The sequence below is a fragment of the Myotis yumanensis genome, unplaced genomic scaffold, assembly GCF_028538775.1.
Source record: "Myotis yumanensis isolate MYYU_CA2020_CCGP unplaced genomic scaffold, mMyoYum1.0.hap1 SCAF_1, whole genome shotgun sequence".
Taxonomy (NCBI): domain Eukaryota; kingdom Metazoa; phylum Chordata; class Mammalia; order Chiroptera; family Vespertilionidae; genus Myotis; species Myotis yumanensis.
The window spans coordinates 65299699-65315158 of NW_027223752.1; the positions used below are offsets into that span (position 1 = coordinate 65299699).

The window sequence follows — 15460 nt, forward strand, 5'->3', positions numbered from 1 at the left end:
GCCTGATGTGCTTAGCTATGGCAATGAGGATGATTCTAATTCTGATACAGATAAGGAAAATGAGGGAAGGAGTCATACAAAGAGGCAGGATTTTTATGGCTAAAGCAAAAACTTAGATAATTATTGTATCTGGAGACCACAGTCTCCACTTTCTCTCCTTGGAACTGGTTGTTTTCAGAAACAAAGGAAGCAAACTTGAACTTTAAAATCTTTAAAAAATATAATTTTAATGGAAACTTACTTTGTCTGTGGAGCTCTGGCTATACGTAAAGGCAATGTGAAGGTAAGGCTTTTATTTTTAAATGCTCCCTTCATCTAAATTGTGTTGCCTTCGTTAGCAAATAAACTTACTAAGCACTATTCCTTATTAATATGCTCCCCTCAACTCCTCCAAAGAAGTTTGCATTGTTGTATTGGCAGATGTGGCAAATAAGCCTCGTCTCTTTCCTGAAGGACACTTTTCCCCCCAAGAGCTTTGTGAAAGGATTTGTACTTTAGGAAATGGATGGACTGGCCCCAAACCATTTTCTTTGGCATTAGTGCAAAGAGGATCCTGAAAGATAGTGCTGCTTTGTGGTGAGGTGGTTGGCTGTTTGTTGAAACGTGCTTTCTTTGGTTATGATCGAGTGGACGACAAGCCACACTACCTTTCAGCTCATGATCTCAGAGGTGACGAGAGACACCCTTTCCCAGCTTCCATACATCAGATCTCATGGAGAAGTCTGGCTCTGCTGCTGTTCATGTGCCCACCACTGTGGCCAAGGAAATGGGGCACTGGGGCTGGCCAGGCCTGAGCCATGTGGAATGGGTTCCTCTTAGGAAAGAGGAGTTTGGCCAGCAAAGAAGAGGAAGGGAAGCAGAGTGGGTAAACAGCACATATGTACCCAAACAAAGAAAGCTCCATTTTTCTTTCTTTTCTTTAAAAAATATTCTTTACTGTTGATGGTATTACATATGTCTCCCATTTATATGCCCCCTCTCCGTATCCCCCTTCCCCCAGGTTTTCAAAAGCTCCCTTTTCCATAGACCCAGGACTTCTTCAACTCACTGTTATTACCGTTTTCCCTGGGCGCTTTGTGGGCGGGCCTCACTTGCCTGATTTGGGGCCAGGCTGACACAGATTGGCCACCCCTGAGAAGAGCCATGGCCTTCACCTTCCGACTGACCATCCCCTTCCTTTGGCTTCATGCTTTGCAGCAGCATAATGCACATTCAGTACAAAAGGGTTCTTATTTGTTGTTTTTCTTCTGTGCCCTATTTCTCTTGAGAAATTGAAAATAGTTTTATTATTTTTCTTTTCTTATAATGATTCCCATTTTGATTTTCAAGAAATCTTAAACCATTGAACATCCAGGAAAGTGGAACAAAATATACATTATCTTAATTGAGGCAAAGCTGTAGTAGAACCCCTGTGCCCTGCACCCTTACATTTCAGCCTCTGGTGAATTAATGGCTGTAAACTTTCTGAAGTTGTGGTTGCTTCATATTCATTCTCAGCCCATAAAAGTAAGAGTGCTTTAAATAAGAAATGGTTTCCACAGATAGTAATTTTTCTAATTGTCATTAAAAATGTTCAAATTACCTAATTTTTCTCATCCCCTTAGGGTAAATCACACAACCACCAATACAATCAAGGTTTATGAAAAAGCAAAAATATAAAAACAAAGCAACAAATACCAGGTACTTTTTTATGCTCTGCTAACTTCTCAAGAAAGAAAGAAATTCTATATAATAAATGCTAATATGCAAATTGTCCCCTCGGGAGTTTGACCGCTCGCTATGACATGAGCTGACCACCAGGGGGTGGCATGGAATGAAGGAAGAGACTGGCTGGCAGCTGGCAGCTGGGGGAAGGAAGGCCCCAATCGTCCCTGATTGCCAACCAGGCCTAGGGACCCTACCCGTGCATGAATTTCGTGCACCGGGCCTCTAGTCTCAAATAAGAAAACAAACTTTTCAAAGTTTTGAAGACTTTTCAGGAATTTTACAAGAATATGCGAGCCATTTTTTTTCCTTCTTCTTTTTCTTTGGTAAGCAATTCTGACTTAATATTAAGGATATTGTTGACTATTTGACAGAATTTGAGACAACAGAGTTTCCTTTAACCTTGGATTGAGTTGTCTGCTCATTTGCATTTGGTCTCTCCCTTGAAAATGGGTCAACACAGATTCTCACATATTGAAGAATCAGAAAACATAGCACGATTTCTTGCTAAATGATTTCCTCCTCTCGTCTCATATTTCCCGTGACTGTAAGCACTCTCTCATTTATGAATAGAAAAGCCAAAATTCAGCCTTTTAATAGACCTGATACAAATCAATCCCCTCAAATGTATTTTTTTTGTTAACTGATGGGTTTATTTTCTTATTAAAAAAGATAAAGTATCCTTATGAAAATGAGTCATATCAAAAAGTAGTTGTAGTACCCAGGGAAGCCCACCCCTTGGGCTGACATGCTTAATTCTTTGCACAAGTGTAGTGAAGTCATTGCTCTTGGAGTCCTTGTCTAATGAACAGCAGCCTTATTTAGTTGCCACACACTTCAAATTTGTAGAAACACGTTGGTTAGTTTTTGCCACTTGTTTAAGATGGTAAACATGTTGGGATTGGACTGTTATCTCTATATGGGAATTCCCATCCCTCTTAAGAATGTTGAGATAAATAACAGATAAAAGTCGTTCCTGAAGTGGTGTGGTGATGGTGTGCAGGAGAATATGCCTATGAGGATGAACTAGGCCAATGCTACTGCAAAGTTGTTGTTTTAAGTTTTTTAATAAGGAGAATTTAATATATACAAGACCAGAGAGAACAATATAAAAGCTCCAGCTTCTGCAGTTATCAAGTAATGGTCAATCTTATTTTATCCATTTCACTCCCCCATCGCAGATATTTTTTGAAGTAAATCCCTAAAAATAATTTAGTGAATATATCAATATGCATTTCTACAAGATAAGGGATCTTTAAGAAGCATAACCATAATACACTATTACATTTAAAAATAACATTAAAATATCATCAAACACCCAGGATTTAAATTTTCCCGATTAGGTCATAAATTTTATTTATTTTTTAAGTTTGTCAAATCAGGATTCAAGTAAAGTTCATATTTTGTAATTATCGATATGCTTCTTAAATATGTTTAGATATATAGATTGTCCCCTTTGTCATTTTCTACCTTGTAATTTATTTATTGAAGAAATTTGTTTATGCTCTATGATATCACTTGTATGTGGAATCTAAAAAGCTTGACAAACTCAGAGAAACAGAGAGTGGAGGGGTGGTTACCAGGGGGTGCCAGGTGGGAGAAAGGAGGAGATAGTGGTCAAAGGGTATAAATTTCTGGTTATAAGATACAGTAGTTCTGGGGACCTAATGTACAGCATGGTGTTTATAGCTAATAATACTGTGTTATATACTTGAAAATTGCTAAGAATAGATCTGAAATGTTCTCACCACAAGAAATAGGAACTATGTGATGGGGTGGAGGTGTTAGCACATGTTAGGGTGGTAACCATGTTGTATCAAATCAACACACTGTACACCTTAAAGTTACACACTGCTACATGTCAATTATATCTCAGCAAAGCTGGAAAGGAAGAAATTGGTGCATGTCCTGTGGAGTAGAGCTACTTAAAATGCCAGTCCATAAACAGCTTATTACCAGTTTCTAATGAGATGAGAAGCATGTGCCAGATTGTAAATCCAATCACTAAGCACACTATTTAGCTCAGCTGATTTTTTTTTTTTTTCATGGCAAGAATTTCTTCATGAAGGAGACAGGGAGGCGATTTGTCCCACCGTCAGCTCCTTATCTCAATTCAAATGAGTACTATGTAGCATGCAGACCAGCACTGCGAGTCCTGGGACCACACCTCAGCACGCTGCTGTCCAGTTTCTCAGTCTAGTGGTGACTGCATCCAGTGCTGGTGGTACTTGTCCTTCTCCTCTGTCTCCTGTATGCACTGCCCTAGAGGCGGATCCAAATCAGAATCAACTTTTTGGCGAGAAGACTTTGTTAGGCGTACTCCTATTAAGAGGCCCGTCATGCCTGCTGGTATATCTTTTTGTGATTCGAACAGCCCAAATTGATGATGATTGTCTACATCCATTAACTTATGAAGGTAGCAGAATGGGCATATTTGAATTTTGTCACTTCCTATTTATTAATACTGTGAAGTTTTATACGTAGATTTGAACTTATGCTCATTGCTCCACAGCCAGCAATGTCTACGATGCTGCCAAAGTGTGCTTCTTCTGCACTTCTCCGGACTGACCCATGGCTTTGAGAGTTGTGGAAAATGACTTAATAGCTAATACTAAGTATTAGCAAGGATGAGGCATAACATTTTGGGAAATTTGTGCAGAGGAGCCTGGCACTTGAGGGGGCAAAAAAGAAGGATATAATTATGCAGGTGTCTATGGCTCTCCCCTTATCCAATGATTTTGCGTGAAAGTCAAGATGGAGAAGCTCAGTGTGTTATTTTTATTTCACAGTAAGAGTTTCAGACCAGGGTCTTATGAAAAGTTGGTAAGGTTTTGGACTAGGGGTGGAAAGAAGATGCTTGCAGATATTTTAACATTCAGGAGTGAATGTTGTCTTCTCATTTCAGCATTGCTTTCTCAGGAATGCTCTTTTTAACTTAAGAAATAGTAACTTTTAAATAAACTTTATTGTGGTAACCATTTCATAATAGTTAAGTCAGATCATTATGAATCTGTTTAACTTAAACTTACACAGTGCTGCAAGTCAGTTATATCAATAAAACTGGAAAAACAAACAAACAAAAAGAAATAGTACAGCTTTAATGACTCAAGTGAAAGATTTTGAAAAACACTGATATATCGAGATCCCCTTGGGAAAGGAATGCAGGGACAAGAGCTGCTCCAGTAGATTCATGCTAAATGTTTGTGGGGAATAGTGTGTGTGTGTGTGTGTGTGTGTGTGTGTGTGTGTGTGTAAGTCACATTTCCTGTGTTTCATATCAGTGAAAAAGATGTATACAGTTCTTTGAGAACAGATGTATTTCTACCTAATGTCCAACTTCCAGGTACTTGCAGGTTTTTAGACCAAGGCTTTGTCTTAGGAGCTGCTACAGAGATTGGAAACCTTTTAGGTATGTTAGGAGGTAGAAAGGTGGACACGTTTCCCTGTTCTGGCAGCATCGTCTCCTCTGAAGTTGTCACTATGTTGAAGTTTTGTGCTGACATTATCACCGCCTCTGCACAATTATAGCTTGAAACATGAATGCTGCCACACCCTCCCCGGCACTCCAGAGGTGTTGAGAGGACAGCACCGGCATCATGAAGGCCCAGAGAGAAACCTTTTGGGTTGGATTTCAGGGGAGAGCTGTGCTGATGGTTGGGATGAATCGCCAGTCTCTCCGTACATTGGACCGAGTGCCAGCAGCCTCTGCATTAAGTCAGAGAGCTGTGATGCTGGAGGGTGTTTTAGAACATCGTCCTGCTCGCCTGGCTTTTGTGCACCCGGTCGGATAGTTACCTGGGTGATCTGATGCTTTTGCTTGAAGCTGCTTTTCTAAAGATGAGACACACCCATGTTCAAGTGTATGTGCAAAACACATTCCAGCGGGGCTGTGAGTAGGTTTAGAATTGTCCACATTTTGAATCTCCGCATTGCTCCCCACCCACCCGCTCCCCTCAACACTGAACATGTTAAGAGCTGGCTGCTATTTCACCAGAGGGAACAGGACAGGATACTCACCATGGAGAAGCTATTTCAGAAAGGGAAGTGCCAATCTGTAGGAGTGAGTGCTCCCCAAATGTATTTATCATCGCTTTCCCTTTCCAATCTACTTTGTAAGATCGATCTTCAAATTTTTGGTTTGCACACCCAAGAAAAGAAAACCAGAGCACAAAAAATGATGCACACATTAGTTTTTATGAGGGAACACATTCTTTCTGGGATATTTATGGAAACAGCTTTCTAATCTTGAATCTAGAAATCTTTAGTACTAACCTTGGGATATTTTAGGAGTAAATTCTTTTGGTTTTTAATTAGTGAACTATGACATGCTTCTATTGTGTAACCTCTGAACAATTACTTCACGTCTCTGAATTTCAGTTTCCTCATCTAAAAAGGAGCACAATAATACATTTTCTTAATAGAATCTGGGGGAAGAGTCACATGATTATTTTGTAAATTATAAAGCTCTCTAAAATTTGCTAATGATATTTGTTCTACAATGTGACTTTCCATGGACTAGATACATTCCTAATTTAGTCATATTCCCTCAAATTTAAATTAGACTGTTTCATTAGAAGTTTTCATAAATGTTTAGAAATAAATGCTTACACCTTTGCTTCCATTGCAAAGTTAGAAAAAAAAAGACTTGTTAAGTTCTTGACCCCTAATATTGTGAATTGTTAATTCTATGACATACTCTCAACAACTTTCTTTCAGCTAACTTCCTCTGACTTTTTAAAAACTTAAACGCTATCAATGACTTTTTGTTGTTGTTCCTTAGGAACAGTGTTGTCTCTGTTCTCATGAAAGGGCTTGGGAAAGAAATGTTTTAAAAGACCCACTGCCTGTTGACGCCCATGAAATAGAGGTAGAGATACAAGACCCCCAAAGCTTTCGTAGCTATAAAATGTTTCTAAATAATGCACCTGACACATGGAAAAACTTTACTCTCATACCCCACGAACTCTACATATGGGTATCTTTTATGTTTTTGATTTTTCATTTTAATTTCTTCAAATTTAGAAGTGTGAATGAGATGATATTGATTTCTTAGGACTCATGATCTCTTTTATTCCTTTATTATTGGTTTTATTCTAAACAGATGGACCTTGGCAATAAATTAACTCTGACTGAATTCGGTCCCCTTGTGTTGTCTTAGTTGGATGTACTTTGACACCTGAGCCTTCATTTACCATTTAGGATTCAGGAATTGTGCGAGGTGCTGGGTGGCAAAGATCAATCTGAACTTTCTATCTTTAAGGAACTCACATTGCAAAAGAGAGGACAATTTTTTTGGTTCCAGTGGATCTGAAATGCTTGGATAACTTGAGTACAAGGTAAAGCTGCCAAATGGAGTTCAAATCTGACCTGCCTCCTTGTTTCATCTGGAAGCTACTCTTTCTGGAAATGGCTCACTGAACTCTGGTTCTGTGAACCCATCCTGGGGACTGATTTCATATTGGAGTTGCGGGTGGGGTGGGATCTTCTGGTCTCTACCAGAAACCAGGTACATTGAGGATGAGAATATCCAATTCCTTGCCAGTGTTTAAGTTCCTACTTTATGGACTTATGGATATCCCGCATTGGCCCCAATGGTCTTGGGCTAGGAGTGAGGGTGGCACTGGGCCTGGGGCCAAGAAGGCTTATTCTGGCCGCCCTCTTAGGACTGTGTGGAGTGGTTTGAGTTGAAGGTGTTGAGTTCTCATAGTTCCCTGGGCAGCTTACTGTAGCTGCAGGGACCACGGGCCTGAGTGGCCAAGTTTCCCTCGGCTTGCCTGCCGTGGAATGTGTTTTCCCATAGAAACAACATTTTAAGTTGTGGTCAGGTTCCCAGACCAGCCTATAATAACCTATTTAGCTGATAATGTAGTCCAGAGACAGCTATTTGACTAGCTTGGGGACCAAACCACCACCTATTAACATTGTTTCTATTGGAAGAGCCATCCCGAGTTCTAAATACCAATATAGAAATGACATTTGGAGTCCTTCCTGTTGGTCAATTGGGAGCTGCCAGTACTCAGACCGGAATATCGCATCACTCTGCACTCCCAGTTCCTGAAGAACCCCATTCATTCCCCTCAGCCTGACCCCACTGACTGGTATTCTTGTCTTTTCCTGGGGCTGCCAATACATTCAGACGGTATTATCGCCCTGGACAGAGCTCTTGGTTTGAGAATTTCTGGGAAGGGGTGGGAACCATGATTTCTGGCCCCCACTTCTTCTGTGAGTGATGAAGAGGAGGGAAGAGGAAATTAGGGCTAATGGGGCAGTGAATTCCACAGACCTAGTCCTGGGCTGCCTCTCACTGTGCAGGTTTTGCACCACTTGCTGAGTTTATGTGTTTGTGTTTTAATAATTTCTATACTTTTGCCAGTCTTTGGGAAAGTACAGTATGGCTTCCGTTTGAGTAAATGGAGCAAATACGCTAGTAAAGGAAACTGTGCTGCCAGTCCTTGAACTTGTGGGGAAGGCCAAAGAGTTGCAGGGCTCTGGGAAGCCATTCTACAGAAGCTGTGTGTTTCCATGGTGTCATTGACCAGATCCTCTAGGATGCTGGAGAGACACAAATCTGAGATGTGCCAGTTTTCCTGTATTGAGTAAACCCTTCCTCATCCTTATAGAATCAAAGAGTAAAGTCCAAACTCTATCAATAGATAAGAGCATCTTTTATGCAACCAACCATGAGTGTGATGCCGGCAGGCCAGACACAGGCCCCTCCCTTTAGAGAGAAGCGGGTCCAGTGCAGACTATGGTGGCAAGTTAGCCAGAGCATCGCCTTTAGAAGTCGGCGGCCTCTGGGTGTTTAGCAGTGTGTGCAGCCTTGGTGCTCTCAGTGTTGCTCCTTGCAGAGCACCAGAAGTAGGAAGTGCCCAGACTTCAGCAGGATCCGGACATGCTGCACACGGCCTCGGGCTTCTGGTCTTCACGGTTCTTTCCCGTCACACTGCTTCGGGGCTTTAAATTCTTCCCATCTTTTTTTCCAAAGTAAATTACATATACACACATGTTTCAGTCACCCATAAAAGATTCCAAAAGTTGGCCGCCAGTCTAAAATGACCTCCCAGATTTGGGGAACTGCCTTTGCTGCTTTCCATTCTTTCAGCTTCTTAGGGTGTGTGTGTGTGTGTCCGTCCTTGATACAGCGACCTAAATTCTTTGGTTCTTAAGTCCTTGGGCTATTGCTTTTGATCAACACAACCCCCCCCCCCCCCCCAAGCACAGTTTAGGGCAGACAGCAAAAAACTGTTGATGCAACACCCTACCCTCTCTGTGCTGTGAGTTCCCTACTCAGTGGTGGGAAAAGCCTTTGTCCAAACAGCACCTGCAGGCAGGCCTTTCCAGGCCACCCAGTGAACTGTGGGATGTTGTCTTTAGGAATTGGCCGTACATGGTGGCTTCATCTGTGGCCTTGGTCAGTTGCACCAATCTGCCAAAAGAAAATATGCATCAATTTGTGAACTGAGAACTTTTGTTTCATTGCTTTTGGGATTTTGATCAGCTGCCTCCTGCATGCCGCCCCCCAAGGGTGATTGAGCCCACCACCAGGGCATGTGCCCTTTTGCTAAAGAAATAAGTAGAATCAGAAATTCAGATATGATTTTGTCTACATTGATTTTGTTTTTTCTCAAAGGAAACATATTGATCCCTGGGTTGTAAACACTGATAACTTCACTGGTCAGAATAAATTAATGAGCCCTGGCCGGTGTGGCTCAGTTGATTGGGCATCATCCCATGCACCAGAAGGTTGCTTGTTCTATTCCCAGTCAGAACACATGCCCAGATTGCGGGCTTGATTCCCGGTGGGGGCGTGCAGGAGGCAGCTGATTGATGTTCCACTCTCACATCGATGTTTCTTTCGCTCTCACCCTCTCCTTTCCTCTCTCTCTAAAAATCAATGAAGATATTAAAAAAGAGAATCCTATATAGTAAAAGCCTAATATGCTAAGTGTCCGGCCGACCGGTTGGCCGTTCAACCAATCAAAGCATAATATGCTAATGATATGCTAAGGCCGCTCAACCACTTGCTATGATGTGCACTGACCACCAGGGGTCAGACTCTCTGACTGGTAGGTTAGCTTGCTGCTGGGGTCCAGCCGATCAGGGCTGAGTGAGACGGAGCCGGACATGCCCTGGAGCCTTCCCTTGTTCCTCCCCCACCCAAATTGTGCACTGGTGGGGTCCCTCGGACTGGCTTGCGCCCTCTTGCAATCCAGGACCCCTTGGGGGATGTCGGAGAGCCAGTTTTGGCACGATCCCGCAGGCCAGGCCGAGGGACCCCACTGGTGCATGAATTTGTGCAGCGGGCTTCTAGTAAATTAATGATCAGCATGTCAGCAAGTAACCAAGGCATGAAACCATTATACATCACTATTTAACTGCCTATACCTTTCAAATAGGCATGAAATATGCTCCCTTTAAATAGATTAACTGATAAGAAATAGTTCTCACTATTAGACAGACTTCCATGTTGGTGACATTTACAGCTGGCCTATTTATGACACCAAAGGGATGATGTTCATCTTTGTTAATTGTATTTTGTACTTACTAAGGCGTTTATTTAGTTCTGTGTGCTTTTAAAGAGACTCTAGGATATTCTAGGCATAACAGACATTGTTTCACTGCTTGAAGAACTATTAGTCTGAAATCAGAGTGGGTGGGGGCAGGGATGAGACTCTAGACATATAATTATTTAAAATATATAATTACAGTATAGCATATGTTGGTCTTTGAGAGGTATGTTTGGAATTGTGTTAATAGATTGCAAGGTGGGTGGGATTAATCCAGGAGTAGGGATTAACAGTATGGGGAGAGGTAGACTGACACATTAAACGGGAAAGATGGGAGAAGAGTTTGGATTTAGCATGTGCATGTCATGGGTGTGGGGGCATGTGCATTAATGAGGGCTGCAACAGCGAAGAGGAGCAGAGCAGGAAGGGGAAAGTGAGGGTACAGGTGAAGAAGAAAGCCGCAGGTAGGTAGACCTGCCTGGTAGAGATCTGAAGCTAGTAGTTCAGGTTTTGCAAACCAGAATACGAAATTGTTCACCTTTCTGTTCTTTTTAACGGCATACAGTGGCTTAGAGAGGTTGGCTGGCTGGCTTCTTCAAAGAAGGAAACCGGGGTTGTCCCATCCCAGCCATTGTTGACCCAGACAACCCAGAAATGAATCCTCGGGTCTGGAGAGCCCGGCTGAGGCTTGAGGAGGCCATGGGAGCTGTTTTCATGACCAGCGTTTGAAGTTTCATTACTCAGGTTGTTGTGACTGGCAGATGGGTTGGAACAGTCACATGTGGTATTCAGATCACTTCTGGGAGATCTGACCTCTGTCTTCAGTGAGGGGGGCCAGAATACGGCACTAAAAGAAGAGAGAGCATTTGCAAAGTTTATTGGAGTAGTAGTGGGGTCCCTTTATCAGATAGTATAGATGATTTTTCTTTTCTTTTTTATCTTGATAAAAATTTTTGTCAAAGAACTAATACAGTCAAGATGTGTGGTTCACAGTACATGTAGTTCATTTGTGTATTATAACTTTTTCATCTATCATATTTTTTACCTTAAAAATTAAATTTTTGTAAAACTCTGGAACAGGGGAATATTAAGATCTTGCCTTGAGGCATGTTACATGGGCAGCTGGGCCTTCTTCATTATGTAGGGCATATGCCTTTTGATATCCCTCCACGATTATACTCAAGGGGAATAAATCATAATTTTTACCCCAAAGTTCAAGAAAGCAGGCAACTCATGGGGCAGTGTCCACCTCATTCACCTTTATCTAATATTTAGTATTCTCCTTGCCTAAGGACTTAATCACGTCGCAGCCTAAGAAATGCACAAGGATGCAATAAGAGCGCCTGAACTTGTTTCTATTACCCCAGTCTTGTCTGAAAAGCAGTTTGCACTCGGGACAGGAGGCAGAAAGGCTATCTTGCTATAAGAGAGGCCAGACTCGCAGAAGTGGGTTTTGGCTAAGGAATCTGGACACACTGCAGACATTTTGCACAGAGGCCAATTCTTGCAATAATGTGGTCAGACTTGGTAGAGCCCAGCTGTTTGCTCCATTGAGAGGGGCTCTCGCTAGCCCACACAATCTCTGAGTGCTGTGTCTGAACTGGATCCAAATATCCAGCCTGCCGAGGCTCACCCATCCCCCAGACTGATTGGAAGTGGGTTGTTGCAGAGCGCAATATTCACAGCAATTTGTGAGAGAAGTTACAGATAAAGACTTAGCAATTAAAAAAAAAAGTAATATATAGCAGTGACGTGGAATGTAAATGTATTTCCTCTTTCCTCCCATGAACTAGTAGAATACAACTATACGTAATTTATGCTTTATCTTTGGTCTATTAATGGACATTTTGTGATTTTTGTTACTCATGCCACCATGAAATGTCATCTTGTTTCCTAAATACATCTCTGCCTTAACATTGGGCTTAAGAGTGTATTTCTGAGTAAGGTTTCCCGAGTTCAAATCCCCGTTCTCTACTTCCAAGCTATGGGACCTTGGCAGTTTGTGTAACCTTCCAACTCCATGGTTTCCTCAGTGTTAAAAACAACAGGAATAGAACTCCCCTCAAAGGGCTGCTATGAGGATGGGATAAAGTAATGTATCTTTAGCATTTAGCATGAAGTTCTTTACCCTTTAACTTTTACCTTTAATTTGCTGAATGCTACTGCCACTTTCATGGGGCTTTAACTCTGACTTTTTTTTTTTGGTGGTGGGCTAGTGGGTCTGGTTGATGAAGTGAAAAGGAAGAGAAAGAGGTATATGAACACTACACTTCCATTTACACACAAACGTAGCTTCATTAAAGACGTATCTTCTTTGTTAATACTTGTGCTGAAACCTTAAAGTCTTTCATAATGGAAATAATTCAACATGTCTACTTTAGACTTTACATGTGTTAGTGCTTTCCAACTTAAATAAGACACTCATTTATTTCTAGAATTGGAGCTGTTCTTTTATGTGCATACGTAGAGCAGGTGCCACCCAGCTTGCTTGAATGAGTTGTTAGTTTGCCATTCTCAAGACCAAAGTCAGCAGAGGCGAAATCTTAACATCTTTGTAATTCTTTGCATTTAGTCATATAACATAGTAGTATTTAGTGTTGTTAAAGGATGAATGAGATTAAAACAATCATCAGGTGAAGATGTTGGTTGAAACAACGGAAATGAAATGACATCTTACTTATAAAGGGTAAAGTTATGAAACACAATAAAAAGTCAGAACATGCAAACTAAATAAGTCACAATTCAACATTATCTAGCATCTTAAGAAATGCAGTGAAAGGCAAATGTGATAACTAAAAAAGGGACTGTGGTAACTAATAAAGCAGAAAGTGACTTGTTTGAGATTAGATGTTTATGCTTTTAAAGTAACTTGTTGCTTTAAATAAAAATTTATGACCCTGGCCAGTGTGGCATCATCCCATGCACAAAACGGTTGCTGGTTTGATTCCCGGTCAGGCACATACCTGGGTTGCAGGCTTGATCCCTGGTGGGATGCATGCAGGAGGCAGCCAATTGATGTTACACTCCCACATTCATGTTTTTCTCTCTTTCCCTCTCCCTTGTTCTCTCTCTAAAAATCAATTTTAAAAATCTTTTTTAAAAAGATGATCAAAGTATAACAGTGTATATTTTAAAAATAAACAGTTTTGGATGGGATTAAAGTGAGAAAGCAAGCCCAGGGACACAGACAATAGAGTGGCGAAGGCCTGGGAGGGGCAGAGGGGGGTCAATGGGAAAAACAAACAAATAAATAAACACAAACAAATGGGACATCTGTAATACTTTCAACAATAAAGATAAAAAATTTTAAAATTGAGAAAGCAAAAGAATTCTCCTTCCACTTCCCCAGATCCTCAGCTCTTAGGCAACAAGTTTTAACCATTTCTGTTTTTAATTTTTCTCATATTTATCTGAATAGCACCAACTATTTTGCTTGTACCTATCTGCTTAGATTTAAACAGTACCCACTGGCTCCTTGCCATGAAAGATGGGGACATAGCTCACGTAGATATAACATCTAACATGTTTCCTCTGTAGGTTGATTCTAAACACTAAAAATACCAATAAAGAATTACTCTATTTCTGTGATTTTTCAAATACCTTGGAAAATTTTTTGAATATCTTGCTTTGTAGGACTGAAATTACTGATTCTTTTTTTCTTAACTTTTCACCATTATGTGTGTTGTTACTCCATAAATATACTCATTCTTGTCAGACAATATGTCTTGATTTTTGTTTGAAAAACATCGTTTCTCCAAACACAGGACACCCTGCAAAGGCTCAGGGGCCCTCTGAAGACATTCCAGGATTTGGTTTGGGGTTGGACTGGATCCAGTGGGGTTGTTGTAAATGGGCTATTGGTGGGGGAAAGTTTGAGGTGGTTGGCTTTAGCCTGGATTGTCATTTTAGATGGAGAGGACATTTATGAAGTTTAGAGGGTTGAGTGCCCCCCCCACCTCCCTCCCTCCCCACCTAGCCCCCTTCCCTATCTTCTCCTTTGATCATCCTTTCCAAGATTTTGAGTTGCCTTAGGAAATTCTGGGGCAACTGAACTAAAGTTTTTGGCACTGTTTCACAGGAGGGGCAAAGGATTGATGGCTGTTGGCTAAGAATTTTTACAAGATCTATCTTTCTTTCTTTCTTTCTTTCTTTCTTTCTTTCTTTCTTTCTTTCTTTCTTTCTTTCTCTCTCTCTCTCTTTCTTTCTTTCCCCTTCCTTCCTTCCTTCCTTCCTTCCTTCCTTCCTTCCTTCCTTCCTTCCTTCCTTCCTTCCTTCCTTCCTTTCTTTCTTTCTCTTCTATGGTTCCTTTGGCTGAGTAGGTAATTTAGGTTAGAAGATGATTCCATCCTGAAATACATTGCATTTTCATTGTCTTTTTCATACACGGAGCTTTCATATCCATTATTTCAACTGACACACATATTTCATTATCCTAATGTATAGAGAAATAAACTAAGGATCAGAAAGGCCCTAAAGTCATATAATGTACATATGAAGTCTCTATTCAATCATTTTCTGTTTCGCTTGGAGAAGCCCTGGCTCTTGGGTATGGATTTAGGGCCCTTAGCCTGGTCCCTCCATCTTTCTTTCTAATTCTCTTTCTGACCTTAGCATCAGCAATCCTGAAGTATGCATTTTTATCCTGTAGTGTTCCAGGTTCTCTTAGGCTGTCAAAGGTGTACAGGACAGGGCAAAGACCTTACCTGCGTTCTCAATCCTGCATGTGGTTCAAGTAGTGACTTCAGAGGAAGATGCTCTGCATACATAGGGAGAATGTGTGAGTTCGCACCAACCGGAAATACACTTTAGCTGTGCATTTGTTTTTAAAGGCTTGTGCTTATGGGGCTACAGTATTCCAGAAAGCTTTGGAATAGCTCTTGGTTTGTGAAATTGATTGCAAAACATTTGACCTTCCTCATTAGTCCCTGAACTCGAGGAACTAGCATGAATGTTTAGGCCAAGTATCTGCAGCCATTGTGGAACTAGCTGGATCCTTACCCAGTTGCTCCTTAAAATTTTAAATGTGGATCATCTGGATTTTGAATGGAGGCTTTGCTCTAAGATGTGTGATGAGTTGTCTGTAAACAAGAAGCCCAGAGTGACGTTGACTTTATTTTCCTGTAACTGTGGCTATCAACTGTGTTTCCAAACTTTGGCTAAAGAAATATTTATGTGTTTCAGCTTTTATTTATTCTGAGTAATGTCAGGATTCGCATTCTTGTAATTCTGGTGAAGAGAAGAATGCGGTC

The 15460-nt window shown here is 41.1% G+C and overlaps 1 protein-coding gene across 2 annotated transcripts in view; it reads left to right on the forward strand.

The window, feature by feature from the left end:
• The window catches only part of FBN1 (fibrillin 1), a 230076-nt gene that overhangs the window by 13520 nt on the left and 201096 nt on the right, over nucleotides 1-15460 (forward strand). The gene's annotated exons all lie outside the window — the stretch shown is intronic.